The sequence below is a fragment of the Arachis ipaensis genome, chromosome B3 (genome assembly GCF_059453495.1).
Source record: "Arachis ipaensis isolate K30076 ecotype BB chromosome B3, ASM5945349v1, whole genome shotgun sequence".
Classification (NCBI taxonomy): Eukaryota; Viridiplantae; Streptophyta; class Magnoliopsida; order Fabales; family Fabaceae; genus Arachis; species Arachis ipaensis.
Window position 1 is genome coordinate 106,777,473 of NC_142438.1, and position 17,049 is coordinate 106,794,521.

Here is a 17,049-nt window from a genome sequence, read left to right on the forward strand (position 1 = left end):
CCATGTGTCTGTGGTGAAGAAATGTTGAGTAAAATTAAGCCAAAGGCCACTGCAACATTTGCCACCAAGCCTTCAATCAATAATAAGCTGTAATGCAAAAGAAAGAAGAAAAAGCTAACAAGGGAAATAAACAAAAAGTAAGGTATTGTAGCAGCAACCTCGGTGAACCCTTTAGGAGACATTGTTTGTTTTGACAGCGAGTAATAAATGAACTACTATTGATCTGCATAAAACCCCATAAACCAAATTCAACTATCTGCCTAATAAGGACATATATGCTTTTCTATTTCATTCTATCTTCTCTTATGTTTAGTGCTTGCTTGGGGACAAGCAAGATTTAAGTTTGGTGTTGTGATGACAAGTCATCATATACCCATTTCTCAAGCTAATTTCACTTGTTTCATTAGTTTTTATGCACTTTCTTGGGCCACAAGTAAGCCAATTGGGTGGAATATCATGTTTCCTTAGATTCAATCAACTATGGATGAATTGATGCATTTTCATGAGTTTTATGCCATAATTGTTTATATGACAAGAAAAAGAATAACTCTCATTATTAGAGCATAGCTTTGATGTAATTGTTGGTTGATGATAGGTGGAAGAAAGCTTGGAAGAAGGTTAAGGAAAAGGGGATAGCAAGAGGCAAGAGGAAGGACTCACGTTTGAGCCAAAGTTTGCCTCAAACTTGGACTCAAACGTGAGGAAGAGTGCAACCACACCCTGGAGAAGAGCCAACATTTGCGCCAACGTTTGCCTCAAATGTTGAGGCAAACGTTGGCTGAAGAAGGAGCAAGGGAAGGCAACGTTTGCACCAACGTTTGCCTCAAACGTGAGGTCAAACGTTGGCGCCAAAGAGAAGAGAAAGAGCACTTCTGGGCATGGCAACGTTTGAGCCAACGCTTGCCTCAAACGTGAGGTCAAACGTCGGCCACATATTAGCAAGGAGAAGCACCCCTGGAGCAAACCAACGTTTGCGCCAACGTTTGCCTCAAACGTGAGGTCAAACGTTGGTGCCATAAAAGCAAAGAAGAGCACCTCTGTTTGATGCATTAAGTGAGCCACGTTTGCGCCAACGTTTGCCTCAAACGTTGGGCCAAACGTTGGCCAAAGGAGTAGCATGGGGGAACCACGTTTGAGCTCACGTTTAACCTCAAACGTTGGCTCAAACGTGGAAGACAGCAACTTGGCCGAGCTACATAATGTCACACAAGGGACGTTTGAGTCAACGTTTGCCTCAAACGTTGACTCAAACGTGAATGGTTCATGGCCCGGTTCACTAATGGATTTCTTCTCAACACCAAGAGCAATCAACGGAGGCCACTATCAACCCAATTCCATCAAGACTAAAGGCCTAATTCAAGGCTTAATGATCATTTTAAGAAAGTGTATAAATAGCTTAGGATTTGAAGTTTCAAGAGAGCTTCCTTTTTTAGAATTTTTAATACTTGCAGTAGAGAGCTCACCTGAGTAGTTGCTTTGAGAATTTGAGAGTTCCTGGGAAGGAGAATTGAATTCTCTTCCTCTGGTTTGTTTTTGTTTTCTTTTCTACACACTTTGTCTGAGTCTTGAGTGTTGAGAATTGAAGAAATTCTATTTCAATCTCACCTTGAGATCTCTCTGTTTTGATTTACTGCATCATTAAGAATTTGCGATTTCATTTCTTGTCTTCTACTACTTGATCTTTACTTTTCTTGCAATCGAATTTTCAATTTGGATCTAGGAAGGCATTGAGATCTAGACTTGGTTATCTAGTCTCTTGGGTCCTGAGATCTACATTTTTCAATTTTAATTTCCTTGTTTTGTTGCTACACCAAGTTTATTTTCATTTTCATTTGAGATCCAGTTTAATTGAATCTATCTTTTATATTTCTGTTTGTTGAATTTTACTTTTCTTTGTTTAATTTCTGCAAATCCACTTCCCAATTCCCTTTATAATTCAAGCAATTTACATTTCTTGCACTTTAAGATTCTGCAATTTATATTTCTTGCGTTCTAAGTTTCTGCCATTTAATTTCTTGTTCTTTAAGATTCAGCTCTTTTTCTTTTTTTTGTTCCCATTAATTTCATGCAAATCACCCACTCCCCTTTACATTCTATGCAATTTAATTCCCGTCAACACAATTTCACACAATCAATACTTGTTTGCTTGACTAATTCAACCACTAAACTAAAGTTGCTCAATCCTTCAATCCTTGTGGGATCGACCTCACTCCCGTGAGTTTTATTACTTGATGCGACCCGGTACACTTGCCGGTGAGTTTTGTGTCGGATCGTTTTCCGCACATCACCTATTCACAGTCATTGAGGTCTTATCCGCACCAAATAATCAATATTAAGGTGATCAGTTTTAATATCTCAAGTTAGGCACAAACATTCCCAAAATGAGCACTCATAGACATTCATGCCAAATGTATCTTGAACATACCCTAACAGAATGAGACAATCAAGCAGAGTATGCAATGAAGCATAGTCAGTTCACTCCCCAGGATCTACTGGGAACGAACTGCTCTGATACCAAATTGTAACGACCCAATTTTCAATATGTCTAGATCATACCAGAAACTGAGCGCTACCAATTTGTCTTCCTAATTATTATCTATTATTTATCATATGAGCCTGATTCGTTGTTAAAAATGTAGTTAATTTGTGGGGTATTTTTTTTTTTTGAAAACATTTGGATTAATAGACGGAATCATTCATAATCAATTCACAACTGATAACAGATAAAACAGTTATAAATAACCACACATAAATATGTCACAAGCAGTCAACAACATTCAGTGATCCAACTTCTATTTAAGTATAGACTTTTAGTTAGAACACCCCTAGATATAGCTAGATAATAACTATATACATATATATACATACAACATCCTAGGCCCTGACCTGTTCAAGAAGTCCCTAAGCTGACGCCCAGGCTAGCCTAGACTATATACTCACCTAGTCCCTCTAAACTACTAAAGCGAGGAAAAGTACATTCTAAGTCTTCAAAAATCAAGTCAGGTGGAACATCAGCAAAAGGTAGAACATCATCTACTACTCCTTTGCACGATCAGACATTGCCATATAACGTGTCTCTGGTACCTCATCAAGTAGCCACACAACAGGAGTCTCGTACACAGGATTTAAGTTAAAGTTCAAGAACAAACGGGGTGTAGACATTGGCTAGTCTCACAGTATATACATATAAACAGGGAACATTATTCACCCTAGACTCAGAAGACTATCTAGAGCAGAATCTTCTTTGCAGAACCATCATCAATGAGCTACTGTAAGGTACTCTTACTTCCATCTGAAGGGGGAAGGGAGAGAGAAGGGGTAAGAACTGGGGAGTTCTTAGTAGGATCGGGGTTATTAGTTAAGTTCATTAATTCTGTGTTGTTTAGCAGATAAATAGCAGAATACCGAGAAGTAGTAGATAGAAGAAATAGATAAATAGAGAAAATAGAAAGCAAAACACAAACAAAAGAATACAAGAAAATAAAACACAGACACAGAGAATAGAATGAAAACAAAGAAAGCAAACATTCAAACAACAATCATAACAGAGGAAATGCGCAACCAAGTATGATGCATGTCTGTCCTATGCAGGCCATGAGCTCACGTGTCGGTTTACACCCTGCAGCCCGACATTACCTAGGAACTAGTCCTAGATATGGCTTATTTTCTGTAGGTGAACTTCGGCCTACAGAAATAGCACTCCCGTAAGTGAACTTCGGCTTACAGGAATAGTCTAAACACAACACAACAACTTTCTGTAGGTGAACTTCGGCCTACAGAAATGACACCTCTGTAAGTGAACTTCGGCTTACAGAAATAGCGCCCCTGTAAGTGAACTTCGGCTTACAGGTATCACAACTCTCTGTAGGTGAACTTCGGCCTACAAGAGCAACACCCTGAGATACACAATTGATATTCACTGCAAGTGAACTTCGGCCTACAGGAATAACAACTTACTGTAGGTGAACTTGGGCCTACAGGACCTCTAGGGCCAATAGAAAAGCATCAGATGAACATATAATAGAATATCATGCCACAAGGCTTAACTCTTTATTTTTATACTCTTCCCCTCTTTTCTCATTATCATCATTCAATATCATTCTCATTATTCATCATCACTTTCACATTCTTATGCAGTACTTCTTTCTTTCTCTATTCAATCATACTATACAAACTTTACATCTTTCAATTTCACAATATCTTGGCTCAAACCATTTCTCTTTATCATATTACTCTTTTCACTTTGTCTTTTTACTTTGCTTTGATTACTCTTTTCTCTGTATCTCTTTACTTTTCTCTGGTTACTCTGTTCTCTGTGTTTGCTCTGATTTCTCTGCTTAACGTATGTATTTAAAGCTTATGTAAATTTTGGTATGAATAGTTGGCCTGTCCCAAGTATAGGTTCATTAAGTCTATACTAAAACAGTTTAACTTTTCATATAATACCTAACCCTAGTCGCAACTCAAGGACTAACTATGTTGCCCTAGTTCATTCTCTAATTTCTGTATATTTTTCTGTCATTAAAACCTTACAGAATTTTCTTTGGTTTTTATATTTTCTTTAACTTTTTATCTTTTCTTTATCTTTGCCTCACTATCATGTTATTACCACTCTCTAAGTGTTTTATGAAGGTAATTATGAGATTTTGTGCTTAAAGTTGTCTTTCTAAAACTTTTATAGAAAACTACCTTTTTCACATTATTTTATTATTTTTATTAAAATATTATTTTTAATTAAATATTATTATTTAATATTTTATTATTATTTATTATTTTATTAATATATTTTCGAAAATTACCCCACTTTAACTTTTAACCTTTAAAAATTCACTTTTTACCACCCGTAACTTTTAATATTTCTACTTTAACCACCCTAACTTTCAGAAATTACAAAATAACCCCCCAAACACCAAATTAATTACTTCCTTGCCCTTTTATGAATCAAAAAGGTGTTCTTCATTGTTCTTCACCACACTCAAAGTGTTCTACATGTTCTTCATAAATTCTTCAGATTCTTTCTCTGTTTTTACCCGTTTTTCAGTCTTTTCAGCAACCGATTTTTACCAAAATTCATAATAAATTAGCAGCCACTAAAACCCCATCTTTTCTACATGATTTTAACACAAATTGAACCTCAATTTAAGCTTAGGGTTTCGTTTTTCCAGCTGCCCAAGAACATGAACTTTAAAGCTTGAATTTCATCAAATTTCATCAAAATTTCACCAAATTTTCACCAAGAATCAATCATATATGCAACCAATTTTTAGCACAGCCAATTTATACAACATTCACACAACTCAAACACAAATAATCAAGATTAATTTTGTGACACCCTACCTGGTTTTGCTGCTCCTAATTCAGTTAGACTTTCAGGTGGTCCTTTAGCACTTTTTTCTCCTAAAACACATCAAGAACAACTTTAAATCCAAAAACCCTCAACTAAACAAATCTCTCTCAGCATGTTAGGAAGGGATATCTCACCTAATACTTGCTGAAAATTAACGTTTCTTGGCCCTCAAGTCAAGTTAAGCATGATTCCTAAGGAAGAACATCAAGAAAACACATGTTTTGCATGGTTTTCCTTGAAAACCGAATTGAAATGGGAGGGAGACAGCCATCTCACCTTATTTCCATCCTTGATAAGTTACATGGTTATGTAGAGGAAGAAGAGAGGATCATTGATGAGAGAACTTTTGCGTGGTCTAGAAATTTGCGGATAAATTCTCGTTGCAAGTATAGTTTCTAAACCTTCAAAAGTCCTTTCATACAAACGTTTTGGGTGTCACAAGTAACAAACCCCTTAAAAATTGTTAACCGAGTATTCAAACCTCGGGTCGTCTTCTCAAGAAACTGCGAGGAAGTATGTTCTTATTATTGGTTATAAAGGTTGTAATTGGGGTTTAGAAGGTGAGAAGCAAGTAATTTAAATGACGAGTGAATTAAATGGCAATTAAAAATAAATAATAACTGTAAAACAACTTTTGGCAAGATAAGGGAAATTAGAAGTCCAACTTAGTTATCCCTCTCAACAATAATGAAAGTTGTATCTTAATTCCACTTAGTTAACCTATGAAGCAAAGGTAAGTCAAGGGACTAATTAGGTTGACCTTCGAATCCTATTTATTTCCTAGGAAAAAGTTGGGATTATTGAAGTTCAGATCAATTAGCAAGATAACGATTATCAATTATGCTGAGTTCGATAATGTTGAGTCACTGATTTCTTAACCAAGACCAAAAGGGGAAAAAGTAAATTGCTGGAATAATAAAAGTGTCCTTAAATGGGAAGCAATGGCAACTTAAATCAAAGAGAACAATCATAAACTGAAAATACCTTAAATATCATTAATTCAAATAGAAATCTGTAACATGGAATAATTCATAATTTAAATTATAATAATCAATTCAAATATTGGAATCAAATAAATAAAAGTAAAATTGAAATAAAAGAACATTAAAACCTGGATCCAGAGTTACTCCTAAAACAAGAAGAAGTCCTAAATCCTAAGAGAGAGAGAGAATCTCTCTCTAAACTAAATCTAAATCATGAAAACTAGAAATTGGCGAGCTCTCCCTGAATGGATGCATTCCTCCACTTTATAACCTCTAATCTATGCTTTCTGTACTTGGATCTGGGCCAAAAAGGGCTTCAGAAATTGCTGGGGGCGTATTCTGTAAATTCTGATACGTGGCCTCTGTCACGCGTCCGCGTGGGTCACGCGGTCGCGTCATCTGGAGCTTTTCCTTTCCACGCGGTCGCGTCAGTCACGCGTCCGCGTCGTGGGTGTTCTACTCAAGGTGCGCGGTCGCATCAGTCATGCAGCCGCGTCGCTGCTTCTTTACTTCTGACATGCGATCGCGTCGTCCATGCGATCGCGTGGATACCAGTTTCCTTAAAGCTCCGTTTTTCCTTCTCCTTCCATTTTTGTATGTTTTCTTTTTCATCCTTTAAGTCATTCAGCCTTAGGAAACCTGAAGGTACTCAACACACTAATCACGGCATCGAATGGAAATAAAGGTAATTTAAATAATTAATTTTTAAAGCTTAGGAAACATGTTTTTCACAATATGACATAATAAGGAAGGGAAAGTAAAACCATGCAATTAATGTGAATAAGTAGGTGAATAGTTAAATAAATCACTCTAATTAAGCACAAAAGAACTCATGAAATATGGGTTTATCAACCTCCCCACACTTAAACACTAGCATGTCCTCATGCTAAATCCAAAGTAAATAATTAAGGTTAAAGTGATGGAATGTTATGAAATGCAACCTATGCTAAATACATCTACCTAATGAGTCATGCAATTCTAATTCATCCACTCATATATATAAAGCCTACATGTAGTCAAATTATTTCACATTCTCAAGGAGATATATATACATATATAGCTAACCCTCAAATAATAAAGCACTTTTTTTTTGCAAATGACATGAGAGAAAAGAAACTTGCAAGACAATCAGAGATAAATGTTAATGAGCTTTTGAACCCTCACTGGATTTTGTGTTTTCTCTCTAATCACTCAGTGTTTATTGGGTTAATCACTCTATTCTTCTTTTTATTCTTCCTTTCTATAACCTTGTTTTTCGTCAAACCAATCAACAATTATAGAACATAGTCATACCAAAACTCACGAGGTCTTTAATTAAGGTTGTAATGTGGTCAAGGCAAAGGGTATGGATATATGTATAAGGCTAAGTGAGCTAATAAGTGAATCCTTAATTAGACTAAGATCTCACCTAACATACATACTTAGTAAAACAATGCTTCTTTACCTATTCTCCCTATTTTCTCGCTTTTGATGTCACATGCTCATGTTTCAATTCTTGTTTTTATCCCATGTGCATTGCTTTTTATTTTGCATTGGGGAGTTCTTTTTGTATCCCCTTTTTATTTAAATGCTGAAAAATAACTTTTTTTTTAATGCACATGGCAATTAAAGTACTTTGATTTTCTCATGAACATGCTTCCCAAATTTATTTTATTTCTTTTAACTTTTCTACCTTTTGTTTCTATCATCCATGTTCCCAAAAGGTTTCCCACATTTAACTCTATTAAGGATTTTCTATCTTAAGCTAATGAAGGATTCACTTGGGATTTTCTTTTATTTTTCTGCTTAAGGCTGTAATTTGGCTAAATAGAATAAAGGGGTTTTAAAAGGCTCAAGGGGGCTAACAAGGGTGATGTAAAAGATAGGTTAATTTGGGGTAAGTGAGCTAAAATCAAATGATGGCCTCAATCATTATTTTGAGATGTACCTATATTCTATAATCGGACATATAAACTAAAACAAAGTAAAGAACACCAGAATAAGAAAGAAGGTTGGAACACACAGGAATAAAAATTATGGTTTGAATGTAACCATACACTTAAGCTCAAAACTCACAGGCTATGTGTTCTCTAGCTGAAAAATCATTTATCACTTATGTATGTCGTGCAGGTTTAGTTTAAAATTCTCATTGTTCTCTTAAAAAGTAATTTAGGGTAGCCTTTGAAGTTTTAATGTTTCTCCTTGATGAAATGTTGTCAATTTAACTACATCATGTAATGCTATATATACAAGGTTTTATGGATCTAAATCTATTATGTTCAAGTTCCTAGCTTACTCTTTTTTATATTTGTCAATTTAAACTAAGCTATAACTAAGCTATCTTATGTAAAAAGGGTAAACTATACTAATTGATCCACTAATAAGCTAGAATTGCAAACTAAACTAAATAACTAAAATGAACTAAATAACTAAAATATGAACAAAAAAATGCAAAATGCAGAAAATAGAGTAAAATACACAAGTAGCAATGTATAAGTACTCAGAAAATAACAATAAAAGAAAAAGAGAAAAATACAGAAAAATATCCAAAATAAAAGAAAAAGTATGTAGTAGTTCACCAAAATAAACGCCAGAGATGGCGACCTCCCCACACTTAAAATGAAGCATCGTCCCCGATGCTCAATCAAGTCGGGTGTGAAGGAGTGTCATCACTGGTAGGGATGGTAGCTGGGGTCTCCATGGCGGTGGTGGGCTGAGAATCTGGCTGCTGTAGAAGGGGGACTGACTGGATCGAGATCTCCGGATCTGCAGCCTCAAGCTGATGTGGGGCCTCCTGCTGTGGTGTAGCGTGCTCGGTGCCTGCCTGCTGATGAGTCTCCGTCTAGGAATGAGACTCCTCCTCGTGCTCATCCTTCTTCTCCTCTGATGACTCTGATGGTGTGTCGGGCTCGGAGGGGATGTCGGTGCCCTGTCTAATCATCAGCTTCAGATGGGAATAGCGTCGCCTGCTGCGGCGCTCCAATCTCTCATACCGGTGCCTGTTACGGTGCTCCATCTGATCAAGCTGGTGGAATAGACGGTGCACGAGGCGATAAACCAGCTCAGAGGCGGGTGGAGGTGCAGTGGTGGCAGCAGGGGCAGCTGGGGCAGCTGTGGATGAAGAGGGTCCAGCAGACGGAGGGGCTGTCTCATCAGTAGCAGTGACAGGTGGTGGTCTGTAGCCCAAAGCAAGGAAGTTCCTGCTGTGAGGGATGATCTTCCTGCAGTCCGCTGCTGGTGGTCGCTCATCGGCATCCTCCCAAGGCACATCAACCTGATGGCCTAGGCGTGTAACCAGATAAGGAAAGGGGAGGGTGCCTCGGTCGTGGACCCTGGCCATATAATGCCGGATAAAACGAGGTAAGTACAGGTCCTTACCCTCCAGCACACACCAGAGGAGGGTGATCATGGCAGCCGGGATCTCAGTCTCATGAGTACTCGGCATCACATAGTTGCTCAAGATCTGATGCCATAGCCGAGCCTCATCATTCAAGTACACTCTCTTGATCCCTCTAGGCATAGTGGTGTCCTGATCCATCTCCCAAGGAACAGCAGGGTCGAGAGCTATCCGTGCCTTCACAGCATCCCAATCAAACCGCATCTGGCCCATGTCCTCCTCAGCCTGTGCATAACCATCTGGCTGATCGGACTTGGCTGGGAGCTGGAGAATGGTCTCTATGGCCTCCTCAGTGACCAGAATTTGCTTTCCCCTCAGGTTCACTGCATCTAGGGTAGTAAGGTAGTAGTTGCAATAGAATTCCCGTACCCAAGATGCATTGACCTCTGTCAGTGGTCTCTCCAAAAAGAACCAGCCCCTTTGCTTGATTTGCTCAGTGGTGTATTGCTGGAGGGCTTCTGGAATCTTCAAGGTACATTCCAGGTATGGATTTCTGGAGTTTGCAAAAGTCGAGTACTTCAGCTCACAGTACCGGTTTGCAAATTTTATAGGATCAGTCGAAGGGAGCAGCTGGTCAGCTTTTTCCTGCTGTGTGAAGTTCTTCTCCCGCCATGAGGAATCGTGCATTAGAGCAATGATGGACTGGGATGAATCTCCTCTCTTGCGCTTGCCAATAGCCTTGCCTTTGCCTTTCCTTTGTGAGGCAGACATCCTGAAAAAATAGAAAACCAGGAAATGGATAAAATAGGAAAGCAAATAGGCAATTTAAACAAAGGAAACTCAAAGCGGTAAGGGAGAAATAGAATAAGGAAAATGAGTAATTGAAATGTGATTGAATTAATGTTAAATGGAAAGAAAAAAATCAATATGCCATAGTGAGAAAGTTAGAGGAAGTGAAAGTGATCAGAAAAGAGATCAAGAGGGTTAGTATGGTAAAAAGAAATTAGTAAATTAAAATTAGTGAGTTAGGAAAGTAAGTGGCATAGAAAAAATTCCATATAACAAGGATTCACAGGTAAGAATAGAAGTACTCATAATCGAATAAAGAAAATAGGGTGATGCTGATTCGAATAGAAATAAAGAAATCAGAAATTGGAATCAGTGAATCATAAATGCAGGTTATGAACCAGGAAATCAAAGAGGAAAAGAAGGTGGCCCTAGCATTCATGAAATGGTTTGGGGGAAGTAGAGTAAAACAGAGTTGCCAAACCAAAACAAGAATGAAAACAACTTTCAAAGAGAATTTGGGCAGCATTCTGGCTAAAGTTGGATTGTCCCGGAAAATAAACAGCAATCATATCAGTGCATATGAATTAAAAAAATCAAGCTGCATGTACATAGATATAAAATAAACATAAAAACTCAATGTAAACAGTAGCAACATACAAGAAAGCAGCATACGAATCATGATTATAGCAGCAACAGATTTGCACATAGGATAAAATAGAAGTAAGAACAGTGCAAGTAAACAGACCTAGATCCACTAACCACAGCCTAAGCTACCTAACAACCTAAAAATTCACTACAACATGCAAGTCTAGCTATCCTAATCATGAACATAAACGGAATAAAAATACAGAAAAGTGACGAACGGATAAAAAGGGTTGCGTGTTGCAGAACCTGGTAAGCGGAAGGGGTGGAACAGGGAAGAAGGTGGCTGCGGCGGCGTCCGGTGCAGTGGTGGTGCACGGCGTCGCGGTGGCGGCTGAGGGGGCAGTGGCGGAGGGAGGTATTAGGGTTAGTGAGAGAGGAAGAGGATAGGGGAAGGGAGGGCAGTGGTTGTTGCTGGCTGAAGGGGGTGGGTGGCGGAGAGGGGGGCACGGCTGGATGGCCGGCGGTGGCTGGGCAGTGCTCGCGGAGGTGGCTGTGGTGGAGAGGGGAGGAGAGAGGAAGAAGGAAGAAGAGAGAAGGGGAGGGGGTGGTACAGCGCGGCGTCTGGGCAGCGGCGGCGTCTGGGAGGCGGCGGTGTCGGGGTGGCGGTGGCAGGGGGAAGAAGAATAGAGAAGGAGAAGAGGGTTGGGGGTGAAGGGGGGGCTGCGCGACTAATAGGGTTCGCGTGGCTGGGGGGTTATATTATCGAACCCACGCGGCCGTGTGGGGCACGCGGTCGCGTGGTTGGGGTGAAAATGGGGGATACGCGATCGCGTGGGGCGCGCGATCGCATGAGAGGGGGGAAAGAGGGGTGACGCGATCGCCTGGGTCGCGCGATCGCGTCGCTGGAATTCGTGCTAAACGCACGACTCCAGCGCCGTTTCAGCGCAACTCTCTGTCTCCTTTTGGGGTGATATGCAATCCATGCGACGCGGTCGCGTGGGATTGGTATTGGGTAAGTGACGCGATCGCATGGGGCATGCGATCGCGTGGGCCAATTTGTGTGAAACGCACAAGAGCCACACGATTCCAGCCCAACTTTCTCTTCGTTGGATCCTTACACCGATATATATATCACGCGGCCGCCTGGGTCACGCGGTCACATGGGTGGTGTTTTTCGCGATATGACGCGATCGCATAGGGCATGCGGTCGCGTCGTGCAACCCCTTTTTTTTTTTACTAAAAAATGCAGGATGCAGTGATTAACATGAATGCTATGCATGATTCCAGGTTAATGTTAAAATAAAAAAAAAGGGTAAATTGAAAACAATAAACAAGAAATAGATTGAGAAAGAAGCGACCATACCATGGTAGGTTGTCTCCCACCTAGCACTTTTAGTTAAAGTCCTTAAGTTGGACATTGGAAGAGTATCCTGTTATGGTGGCTTATGTTTAAATTCGTCCAAAAATTTCCACCAGTGCTTGGAATGCCAATAGCCTCCGGGGTCCCAAACTAGGCATGTAAAGCTTCTGAGCAGCTTCAAACAGATATTCAGCCTCTCGGAATGACGAATGTCAGAATATAATCCATGATCCCAAGCTGTGTTTTTAGATCCGCCTCCGTTTTAATTTGTAAGTTTCCATTCGGGCGGGTTAAAAAGTAGAATCTCACCGTGGTGACCAAACATTCTCCGTGATCCATGCAATTGAGCATGATACCAATCCGTGTACTTCGAGGTGAAGCGTGGAACCTTATTGAACCTGGTGCACCAGTTCTGAGTACAAGCCAATTCCCTCTTACTCTTAAAGCCGCAGAGAGCTCTAAGTTGGCCATCTGTTTCAAGCAAACCATATTCAAGTGAATAAGTAAAATTATAAGTTAAGGATTGTACCCACTTGAAGCTTGTATTAGGTGGTAATGGCCTTGGTATAGGTGTTTTTGGTGGTTCTGCAAGTTCCGTTTCCTTGTGCTCTTCTGTGAATTCTTCCACTTCCTTGCAAAGGTCTTCAATTGTATCTGTATCCTGGTCAAAGTCTTCTATGTCTTCCTCATCACTCGAGTCATAGATTGGAGGTTGAGAGAAATCTACCTCCACATCATCTTCATATTCACTTGGGGAAAATTCTTTGATCTCAGAGAATTCACTTGCGGACGTAACTTCATCACTAGGAGAACTAGACTTGTGACTATCATCATCAAGGAAATTTGCTTCTTGGATTATTCCGTCTGATTCTTCGTAAACGACTTGCCTTGGAGATTGTACGGTATCCTCCTTAGCATCAACTGTAGCATCTTGGACGGAGTTTTCCTTAATTCTGGATTCCCAAGGAAGTTCAGCATCTCCTAGATCTTCAACCAACTCTTCTTCTTGAACAATGACAGCTTCTTCCACTTGTTCTAGTACGAATTCATTCTCTGTCTTGTCCACTGGAGTCTCTAGTATTTCTTTCATGCTACGCTCTTCATCGGGCTGTCCACATGGAGCTGTGGTTGATCCTTGTATATTTGAGTGCCTAGTGGCCCATTGAATTAGTGCTTGCTCCAGTTGTTGAATGGTTGTTTGAAATTTAATTACTGTTTCTTTTAGGCGATCCTCTGCTTCGCGGTTTGCCGGACTTGGACATGATACAAAGGAAAGTGGTGATGATTGGGAACGATTGGATTGGTATTGGGGTAAGGAAGGATCATATGATGGCGAATGGTGAAGAGAAGCTTGTGAGTGTGGTGGTTCGAGGTTATGTTGAAAGGATGGTTCATATGCACGGGGTGGGGCTTGTTGGTAGTTACAAGGTTGTCTACCATGTCTTTCAGCTGGGTATGCACAGTAGAATGCTCTTTGTCCAGGATATCTCGGAGGGTGTTGCTGCCAAAAGGGTTGATTAGATCCTCTTGTTTCCATCCATCCTTGATTGGTCTGACCTTGATGCACATTCCTGCTGTAACTTCTATTTCCTTTAACAATATTAGAACCAAACTCAAAGCGAGAGGACTGAGAGTTCATAGTAGCAAATAAAGATAAAAAGGAAAAACAAAAATAAATAAACAAGCAAAAGAAAAATATTTACAATAACCAATAATAAGGCACACGTTAGCAGTTCCCCGGCAACGGCGCCATTTTGATGAGAGAACTTTTGCGTGGTCTAGAAATTTGTGGATAAATTCTCGTTGCAAGTATAGTTTCTAAACCTTCAAAAGTCCTTTCATACAAACGTTTTGGGTGTCACAAGTAACAAACCCCTTAAAAATTGTTAACCGAGTATTCAAACCTCGGGTCGTCTTCTCAAGGAACTACGAGGAAGTATGTTCTTATTATTGGTTATTAAGGATGTAATCGGGGTTTAGAAGGTGAGAAGCAAGTAATTTAAATGACAAGTGAATTAAATGGCAATTAAAAATAAATAATAACTGTAAAAAAACTTTTGGCAAGATAAGGGAAATTAGAAGTCCAACTTAGTTATCCCTCTCAACAATAATGAAAGTTGTATCTTAATTCCACTTAGTTAACCTATGAAGCAAAGGTAAGTCAAGGGACTAATTAGTTTGACCTTCGAATCCTATTTATTTCCTAGGAAAAAGTTGGGATTATTGAAGTTCAGATCAATTAGCAAGATAACGATTATCAATTATGCTGAGTTCGATAATGTTGAGTCACTGATTTCTTAACCAAGACCAAAAGGGGAAAAAGTAAATTGCTGGAATAATAAAAGTGTCCTTAGATGGGAAGCAATGGCAACTTAAATCAAAGAGAACAATCATAAACTGAAAATACCTTAAATATCATTAATTCAAATAGAAATCTGTAACATGGAAAAATTCATAATTTAAATTATAATAATCAATTCAAATATTGGAATCAAATAAATAAAAGTAAAATTGAAATAAAAGAACATTAAAACCTAGATCCAGAGTTACTCCCAAAACAAGAAAAAGTCCTAAATCCTAAGAGAGAGAGAATCTCTCTCTAAACTAAATCTAAATCATGAAAACTAGAAATTGGCGAGCTCTCCCTGAATGGATGCATTCCTCCACTTTATAACCTCTAATCTATGCTTTCTGTACTTGGATCTGGGCCAAAAAAGGCTTCAGAAATCACTGGGGGCGTATTCTGTAAATTCTAATACGTGGCCTCTGTCACGCGTCCGCGTGGGTCACGCGGTCGCGTCATCTGGAGCTTTTTCTTTCCACGCGGTCGCGTCAGTCACGCGTCCGCGTCGTGGGTGTTCTACTCAAGGCGCGCGGTTGCATCAGTCATGCGGGCGCGTCGCTGCTTCTTTGCTTCTGACACGAGATCGCGTCGTCCATGCGATCGCGTGGATATCAGTTTCCTTAAAGCTCCGTTTTGCCTTCTCCTTCCATTTTTGTATGTTTCCTTTTTCATCCTTTAAGTCATTCAACCTTAGGAAACCTGAAGCTACTCAACTCACTAATCACGGCATCGAATGGAAATAAAGGTAATTAAAATAGTTAATTTTTAAAGCTTAGGAAACATATTTTTCACAATATGACATAATAATGAAGGGAAAGTAAAACCATGCAATTAATGTGAATAAGTAGGTGAAGAGTTGAATAAATCACTCTAATTAAGCACAAAAGAACTCAGGAAATATGGGTTTATCAATCATTTTGGTGAAATTGGAGTTTTGATTTGAGTTTTAGTTCAGAAGAAATCAAGCTTTGAAGATTAAGTGTTCATGAAAGTTTCTCTCTTTTCTCTCTTGTTATTTTCGGCCAAAATGATGAAATGAGACAGCCTTGGAGGTCTTGGGGGTGTAAGGTGAGTTGTGATTGGTTGGCTTGGAGGTGGATTAAAATATCTCTGGTGTACAACTACTAAAACTAGGTGTATCGGAACACTCGTAAAAACATCTCTAAAAATTATTTTCTGAGCTACTAGCATAAATGACACTAGTAACATATTTATTATGAGAATAAAACATGTATTATGAGGCCTTAGCATTGCTAAGTCATCAGAGAGTGCTGGTGCTAAGCTGCACCAGTAAACTGTAAACCCGGTTAAACCGATTTTCTGTTTTTAACAAAAACAGACCAGGTAACCTTATAATATCATTCAAGTATGTTCTAATACTAATATAATGATAATATTATACTATTATCTCTCTCCTCTCATGAATCGAGTCCGGTTTGTCAAACAGAGACTATTTACAAAAATCAGAATCGAAACTGCCAACCATTACGGTTCAAAAACTAGGTTCTTCGTGACCGCGTTATCGAGCTTGCCTCAGAAAAGGTTCTAGCTTAAGGATGACATAATGACAATGAGTATCGAGATACTTGTTGATATAGAAGAGGTGTTCTCTTTACTGATCTTATGGAGAAATCCGTGCCTTTAGAAAAGATCTCGCGTACTCGAAAATCAGGGTTGTTACAAAAGCAAAGTAAAGAACATCAGAATAAAAAGAAGCGAAACACACAGGAATGAAATTATGGTTTGAATGCAACCATACAATTAAGCTCAAAACTCACAGGCTGTGTGTTCTCTAACTCAAGCATCATATATCATTCATATATGTTATGCAGGTTTAGTTAAAAATTTCCATTATTCTCATAAAAAAATTATTTAGGGTAGCCTTTAAAGTTTTAATGTTCCTCCTTGATGAAATGTTATCAACTTAACTATATGATGTAATGCTATATATACAAGGTTTATGGATTTAAATCTGTTATGTTCAATTTCCTAGCTTACTTCCTTTTTATATTTTTCAATTTAACTATGCTATCTTATGCTAAAAATGGTAAACTATACTAATTAATCCACTAATAAGTCAGAATTGCAAACTAAACTAAATAACTAAAAATATGAACTAAAAATGCAAAATGCAAAAATAGAGTAAAAATACATAAAAGCAGCAATGTATAAGTACTCAGAAAAAAAAAGAAAAATACAAAAAAATATCCAAAAAAAAGAAAAAGAGATGTAGTGGTTCACCAAAATAAAACGCAGAGATGGCGACCTCCCCACACTTAAAATGAAGCATCGGCCCTGATGCTCAGTCAAGCCGGGTGTGAAGGG